The sequence below is a fragment of the Fukomys damarensis genome, unplaced genomic scaffold (assembly GCF_012274545.1).
Source record: "Fukomys damarensis isolate Sample0158 unplaced genomic scaffold, DMR_v1.0_HiC HiC_scaffold_13, whole genome shotgun sequence".
In the NCBI taxonomy this organism is placed as follows: Eukaryota; Metazoa; Chordata; class Mammalia; order Rodentia; family Bathyergidae; genus Fukomys; species Fukomys damarensis.
The window spans coordinates 11,104,028-11,112,272 of NW_022900925.1; the positions used below are offsets into that span (position 1 = coordinate 11,104,028).

Here is an 8,245-nt window from a genome sequence, read left to right on the forward strand (position 1 = left end):
ACTCTCATATGTAGTTCAGGCTGGCCTCAAACTCACTGTGATCTTCCTGCCTCAGCCTCCTGAGAGCTGGGATTACAGGTCTGCACCACCACACCCAGCTCTTATATTACTTTTAAAATATCAAAATGAAGGTCTTCTTTTTGTTTTTATTTTAAGAGCTAAGATCTACTTGAGAAAAAGGAATGAAAATATGGGTAAGAGCGGCTCTGGGGAAAGACAGTATCTTCATTTTTGTTGAGAAATATATAGACTTTTTAGTAATTTTTAAACAAAGCACAAGAACTTCTTCTTGACTTCTTTTTGACTCTTATGCTTAACATACTGCCTCTGTCAGCAGTATGGTCTCATTGTGTAATTAATTCTTTCTACAAATATGCATGGAGGGACCACTCTGTGAGGTAATACAGTGTATACTGAGCAAAACCCAAGGCCCTTGCTTGAACCTTAAATCCTTAGCCAAACTCTTACCATAGAGACTTAGATAATAAATATTTGTGTTTTTTTGGTGGGGGGAGTTTGAGACAAGGTCTCACTATGAAGTTGAGACTGACCTGGAACTCACTATGTAGCCCAGGCTGATCTCGAACTCACAGCGATCCTCTTGCCTCAGCCTCCAGAGTGGGATTACAGGTGTGCGCCACCATGTGCGGCAGATAATAAATATTTGAAAAATGAGCCCCCTCAATCATTCTTAGGACAGGGCTAAGTATGATTTGATGGTGCTAAAAGAAGCCTCCTTTTGATAAGGAGACTTGAATCCCTTGTCAGTGCAATAACTTTAGATTATCTTTGCTTAAAATAATCTTAACTATTATTTCTATTATTTTTTGTAGTTTTGGGGATTGAATTGAGGGCTTGTCATAGATTAGGTAAATGCTCAGCCCCTAAGCTACACCCAAGCTCTGCTTTTCTTTTTTTTCTTAAAAGCAAAGACCATTTTGCCTTTTATGTATTAACTTTTTAATGCACCACTAGGTGGCAGTGGTTTGCAACCTGTGGTTCCACAGATCAAGACATTAAAATATGCTTTTTATGTATTATTGCAGTTTATTCACACCAGAGAAACTATTCGGTATTTACACATGTGTGACTTATTTATTTCACTTAGTATATCTTCAATATGTATAAGATTCTAATAATATTACTGACATAGTGAAATGGGAAGAAAGGGGCTAAAGGTGTAGGGAAGGTGGGATGGATAGGGGAAGGGTAATAAGAAAAAAGAAAAAAATGTGAGATAAAGAAAAGATGGAAACAAAGTGCTTGTAGATGGGGAGGGGAGGGGAGGTGAAGAGAGGGCAGGGACAAGAGGAAAAAATGAGAACCAATACCTGTCATGTAGAGGTACAAGATCCCAACAATGAATGTAACTGTACTGTATCCCTAAAATGTACCAATAAACTCAATTAAAGCTGAAACAAATATGCTTTTTTTGAGACAGGGTCTCATTATGCAGCTCAGGCTGGCCTTGAACTCACAGTGATCCTCCTCAGCCTCCCATGTGCTAGATCTACAGGCATGGCCACCATGCTAGGCCACCCTTACTTTTAGATAATAGAAAAATAAACTTCCTACTTATGCAAGAATCACATGGCCTTTGTCCCTTGCTACCTTTTGAACTAAAGATCTACATCAATACTGTCCATGAAATAGAGTTAAAATAGCAAGTTGTAGAATAATATTTGTACCTCCTCTCTTTGTCCTATGCTGCCTCTCTCCCTTTCTTTCCTCCTTCTACAAAGGTTTATTAGCTTACCATGTGCCACCATATGGTAAGTTACTAAAAATTGTGTGGTGAGCAAAGTTACACCAATGTACCTCCATGGATCTGATGACAGTCCTTTACAGATAAGTTGGTTTCACTTTCGCCTTATAAGGAGCAATATTACAAAGAAGATATTACGTGTGTGCTTGAGTTTCTTGAGGGCAGTGGTTCTCACAGTGTGGTCTCAGACATGAGATTCAAACTGTTTTCATAATAATACTAAATGTTTGTTATTTGCCCTTCTTCATGCTCACTCTCTCATGAACATATAATGGGACTTTCCTCTACATAAGTGATATTATAACAGATTGACTATCAAAACAGGTGTGAGAATCCAAATGTTTGTATTAAGCCACACATGAAAGAAGAAATTTGCAGAAATGTAACATATGTAATGACATTCTTCACTGTAATTTTTTTGTTTGGGAAAATAGAGTTATTCTAATAAAATTGATTTATATTAACATGTAATGAGTTTATTGTTATTTAAAATAATGCTTTTAAACTTTCTTAGTTTTAATGTTTAATAAGGTAGTTATCAGTAAATATCTTCTGCATAACAAAAATTTTTTGATGTCCTCAATCTTTTTTTTTCCTCACATCAGTCAGGTAATGAGCTGACATCCTAACAAGATTTGAGCAAGGCACATTTCATAGAATGATGGGAAAGCCCAATTATCATGCTTATGAACCACAAGAGGCTCTTTTCTGTCATTTTAAGAGTGTAATGGAGACCTGGTACCAAATGATCTGAGATCCACTCTTCCGGGTGCATATCTCAAAGTGGAGTTGCTGGCTCTTAGGGCAGCCACAAATTCAGTTTTATTAAATGTTGCTAAATTGCTCTCCAAGGTGTCTAATGCTAACCTTTAAAACAATTTAAATGTATTAGTGTTTTTTTCTTCAAATCTCAAGTTGTGTGGAATTGTAGGATCATTATTAAAAATATCTTGCTTTCTCAACAGAAATGGACGGTGAGTTTTTAAAGCTTATGGGGCTGAGGACTGAACCAAGGGCCTTGTGCATGCTAAACACTCACTTTACCACTGAACTACACCCCACCCCAGTATTTATTTATTTATTTATTTATTGGTACTGGGGATCAGACTTGGGCCCTTGTGCTTGCAAGGCAGGCACCGAAACCACTCAACTAGATCCCCAGCCCCCACCCCCAGGATTTATTTTTAATATACTCTGAAGGTGTTTTTGCTCACTGAGAACAGCTTTGTAGAGTATCAAGATGAAATGTATCGGAAAATTTATTTTTGTTTGGTGGCTCATGGCAGGTAGAAGTGTACTAGTTATGCAAATAAGCTCTTTTAAAAAACACATCAGGGGAATTTCATTGTTTTTTTTTTAAAATAGCTTCTGTAGTTTTTGTTAAAAGCATGCTCTACTAGCACCTGATCTGTAAAAAAATATACCGTGGTATCTAATTAAAAAAAAATATTTAAAGGCTCTTTGTAGATAGATCACTTCACAGTCAGAATGTATTGTAACCAATTTAGGGTTTTTAATTAATTAATTAATTATTATTGTTTTTTGTACTAGGAATCAGACTTGGGACCTTGAGCTTGGGAGGCAGGTGGCAGAACCACTGAGCTAAATTCCCAGCACCTATTTAGGGTTTTTTTTTTTGTTTTAAATCATAGACTACTTACTTGTTTTAAATGTAGATGATCTAAAACCTCAATGATGTTACATTTTGGCAGTGAAATATGTGAGAAGTGTGAAAGACTGACTCTTACAGTTGAAGGCCAAGGTGCAGCAATATTAATAGGCTGTTTCTTACAATGGTTTTGCACATAGTGATTTGTTCACTGTGCTCTAGTAAAATGAAAAGTGACCACAGCGAGTTTTTACCTCTTTATGGTGGAGGGCTTTTGGCAACTAAGTGTGAATGTAAGTGAAAGTTTAATCTTCCCATTAGCCAAGGCAGAACACACACATGTGCACCTAGGAAAAGTAGATGGGATAAATCATGAATGCAGCACACCCTGGTTCAGGAGACTTAGCTATAGCAGTAATAATACTGTTGATACAACATACAGTACATCACAAGTACAAGTAGGAATTGTTTTTTATCTGTTCTTAGGAGTTTATCCAGCCAATGGGACTAAACAAGGGATGACCTCAGTAGGAGAGATGAACACTGTGCACTCATTTGTGCTAATAGCCAGACTGCTGCCAGATATTGGGTTTTAAATTTGTTGATCCAGGTATGAATATATTTGCATGTGGAATTCTATATGAAAGGTCCTTTGAAGGAAAGATAAACAAAAATTGCTGGCCTATGCCTTTTGGATTACTGACTTTATTTCAATTGTTTCAAGGAGTCAAGAACTTAGAAACTTTCTCATTCAACCACATATTGAGTGAGTTTCCCTTACCTGAATACTTGTGACGAGAGGTGTTTTGGATTTTTTTCAGATTTTGGAATATTTACATACACATAATAAAATATCTTGGGGATTGGAACGAAGTCTAAACATGAACTTTGTCTTTAACCCTTACACACATAGATATAAAGGTAACTTAATACAACATTTTAGTTCACCTGTTTTGACTGTGACCCATTCAAATGGATTGCCTGAGGGAGAGAAACTGAGGGAGGATCACTTATTCATGCACTCATCTGACAACTATTTTTTAAACATCGGTTCTGTACACTTACCTAATCGCAAGTAAATAAGGTTAGCATATATGTTATCCCACAAAGTAGAATGCTTTTGAGGTGAAAGGGGTATTATTAATAATGATACTGAGATATCAAACAAAAGCCACAACTACTTGAAGCAAGGCTGACTGCAGTTACCCTGTGACTAATACATAATCCTAACTCAAGAAGCCCAGTATCTAATGGGAACGAGAACATGTAATTGCAACATGCTGATAATTATGCATTATAGTTGCAAGAGAAATGCTGGGAGGGGTGTACCTGAGCCAGTGAGGAAAGATCTCTAAGGAAAATGATGGTCCAGCTGGGTGCTGAGGGGGAGAATTGCACTTTATTGGTGAAGGAGGAAGGAAAAGATGTTCTCAGAAGAAGTAAGAGGATATACGGGGCCTGAGCACTAATTTGATGACTTGGGGAAGCTGCAGGTAGTTCCCATGGTCAGGGTGTGCTGGGAGGAAAAAGGGTGTTGAAACCAGGCCAGTGGGCCCAGGTTGGCAGGCCTTGTGTGATGTACTAGGGAATTTGTATTTTATCCTGGTAGGTACAAGGATCCACTGGGGATTTGATGAAGTACCATGAACTAGTCAAGTTTATGTTTTAGAAAGTTTTCTTCTGACAGACAGAAGTGAGAGATGGATTGGAGAAGAGACCAGTAAAGAGTCTTTTGCATTTAGTCACATGAAACATGGCAAGATCAAGATTAGGTAGTGATTGTAGGGATGGGACTTAGGGACAGAACTGAAAGCATTTAAAGAATTGGTCATGCATTTGTCATGTAATAAAACATTATGAAGTTATCCCTATATCAAGAAGGGCTCGATACAACTGAAATAATTCCACTAGGATCTAGACTCTCTTTTTAGCTGAGTACTTTCTATGATAGGTTTTAACATGAGAATTTATATCTACTTTACTCCAAATCCAGAGGGAAAGAATGCCTGACCTGTTCCCAAAGCCTCAACTGGCCAATTAGTGTGGCCAAAGGAATTAGGGTGTCTGATAGGCCAGTCTGAGCTCATTTATTCTACATCTTAATTGGGAATGAGACACTACACAAATTGCACAGATCAAAAGAACAGAAAGTAGATTCAAGTGGAGAATCTGGAGTTTTGGAACATAGCAGGGAAGTGAAGGACAATTATCCACTATGCAGGCAGAGCTGGGACACTGCTCTGGCCACTATTGCTTGGAAACTCTGGAGAGAAATCCACAGAACAAGGTTAGGAAAGGTAATCCCTTAGCCAGGAGGAGTCTTAACCTCTTTCCCTCAATTTCTTTTCTTTTTTTTTTAAGCTTTAATTGAGTTTATTGGTACATTTTAGGGATACAGTAAATTACATTCATTGTTGGGATCTTGTACCTCTACATGACAAGTCTTGATTCTCATTTTTTCCCCTTACCTCTGCCCTCCCTTCACCCCCTCCTCCCCTCCCCATCTACAAACACTTTATTTCCATCTTTTCATTATCTCACATTTTTTTCTTTTCCCTTATTACCCTTCCCCTACCCATCCCACCTTCCCTACACCTTTAGCTCCTTTCTTCCCATTTCTAAATGTCGGTAATCTTACTAGGATCTTATGTATTATTGCAGATTATTCACACCAGAGAAACTATTCGGTATTTACACATGTGTGACTTATTTATTTCACTTAGGAGTATATCTTCAATATGTATCCATTTTCCTATGAGTGAATCTAATTTCTCATTCTTTATGGCTGAGTAATATTCCATTTTATAGAAAAACCACATCTTCTTTATACAGTTTCCAACAGATGGACAAATGGGCTGTTTCCAAGATTTAGCTATTACAAACTGTGCTGCTATAAACATGGGTGCGCATACTTCTCTGTGATATGATTCTTTTAGTTCTTCTTTCCCTCAATTTCTGAAGAGGTAAGGAGAAGGATCCCCATCTCCACATGAGGAGGCGGGGAACTAACTTGACTGAGTTGCATCTGAGATATTTGCTAAAAATATGGACAGTTGTTTTGCCTCGGAAGGGAAAACAGGTTCCAGCCTCTGCCAGTGACTCCTGTACAACTGCTCTTCCATTTTCCCTTCCCAGGAAATAAGTCAGAAAGTGGGAAGTACTGGTCCTCCAAGGGCTGCCTGCATTTAGGGTAATATCAGGGAGGCTCATTTTTCTTTTTGGTACCGGGGATTGAACTTGGGTCCTTGCGCTTGCAAGGCAGGGAGGCTCATTTTTCTTTTAGGCCTAAAAATGAAGGTTCTAGACCCATCTTATCTTTGGATGTATTTCAAGGCAAGTTGCAGCTATTAGCACATTTCCTCCTAAATACTTCAGCATTTATATCATTAACCAAATTTCATGATTTGTTTCCACTTTGTCCTTTTGAAGTAAAATTTACATAGATTGAAATGCAGAATTCCACTTGTCTGAAAAAGGTCTGGATGGATCTCCTCAGGGAGACCTCCTGAGTCCTAGAAATGTCTGAGTGTCTTTTTTTTTATTTTGGTACTGGGGATCGAACTCGAGACCTTCACACTTACAAGGCAGGTGGCAGACCACTGAGCTAAATGCCCAGCCCATCTGGGTATCTTATAAGTTGAGTTCTCTGTTGGAGAGAATACATATTTATGACTCAGTAAATGACGATGAAAACCTGAGACAAGACTGGGTTTTCCCACTGAAAATAGAAATCCAAAGTAGGAAAATATCTTAATTATTGCACAGATATGTGTGAGTTCTCTGCAAAGAATGTTTAGATAAACTTCAGTGAAAAGACATCAGTAGTTGGTGCATTAGACTGCTTTATTTGTATAGCTGTATGTTTTGATTATTGCAACAATCAGCCTCTAGTTTATTAGACCAACAAGACCGTAATTAATGCTGCTTCAGAATTATCAGATTTTCTGCGATTACACTGTGACTTTCAAGGAATTTGGCAAATCGGTCTTTACTGCCAACCTGGGATAAATTTATTCTCTTGGTATTTAGGAATTCTCCAAGTCCCCGCTGCTTATGCTCCCATTGATCCAGAATCACTACCATCATTATCAAGTCATTTTATGGAAAAAAATGTGATCTAAAGTACATTCGTGTTGGAAAACAGCCAATTAATGTAGCCCTAGGTGTTTAAATTGCTTTTTGTGTGTTATATTTATCTTTCAATTTTTAAGAGTTCCCCCTTCCCAGGCTTAATTTCTAAATTTGCTGTTACTGGAAGGGTTTCTCAGACTCAGCACCATTGACATTTTAGGTTGAGTAACTGTTGTGGAAAGTGTCCTGTACCTTATAGTACGCTTAGCAATATTGTAGTCTTCAATTAATAGATACTTGTAGCACCTCCCAGTTGTGACATTCAAATTTTTCCAGGCATTACTAATTCTCCCCCAACGTCTTCCACCCCTCACACTTCTTTGTGAACCACTATTCTATGGCATGAAGGTATCTTCTAGCCTGACAATGATGTCTATGCACTTTCCTGAATTTCCTTTCCGTTTCCAGAGTATTTCCTATACCGGGAAAATTTTATAACACTTGAAATTTGTACCCTTGTATGTTTATGACACAATGAATGGTCAGTAGTATTAAAGAATTATAGTTTACATTTATTTTGAAAAAGAGATTAGAACTTCAACTAGATCTTTCTGAAAAACTACATTTATTATTATTTTTATTATTAATTTATTTTTAAGTGACTGCTGCCTAAAGATGTAGCAAGATAATCACTGCTTTGGGGGGCAATAACTAGTTTAGCATTTTATATTCAACAAGAGGCAGCCCATGTTTTATTATTTTTTAATTTCTGAGTTAAAAAATATTTTTAACAGGGCCGG

At 37.6% G+C, this 8,245-nt stretch overlaps 1 non-coding gene across 1 annotated transcript; it reads right to left on the reverse strand.

Annotated features, from left to right (window-relative positions):
* Positions 1-2,364: 2,364 nt before the first annotated feature.
* LOC117285921 lies at positions 2,365-2,468 on the reverse strand. Its single transcript, XR_004517050.1, has one exon. It is a non-coding gene; the product is annotated as a small nucleolar RNA U13 (small nucleolar RNA).
* Positions 2,469-8,245: the final 5,777 nt, after the last annotated feature.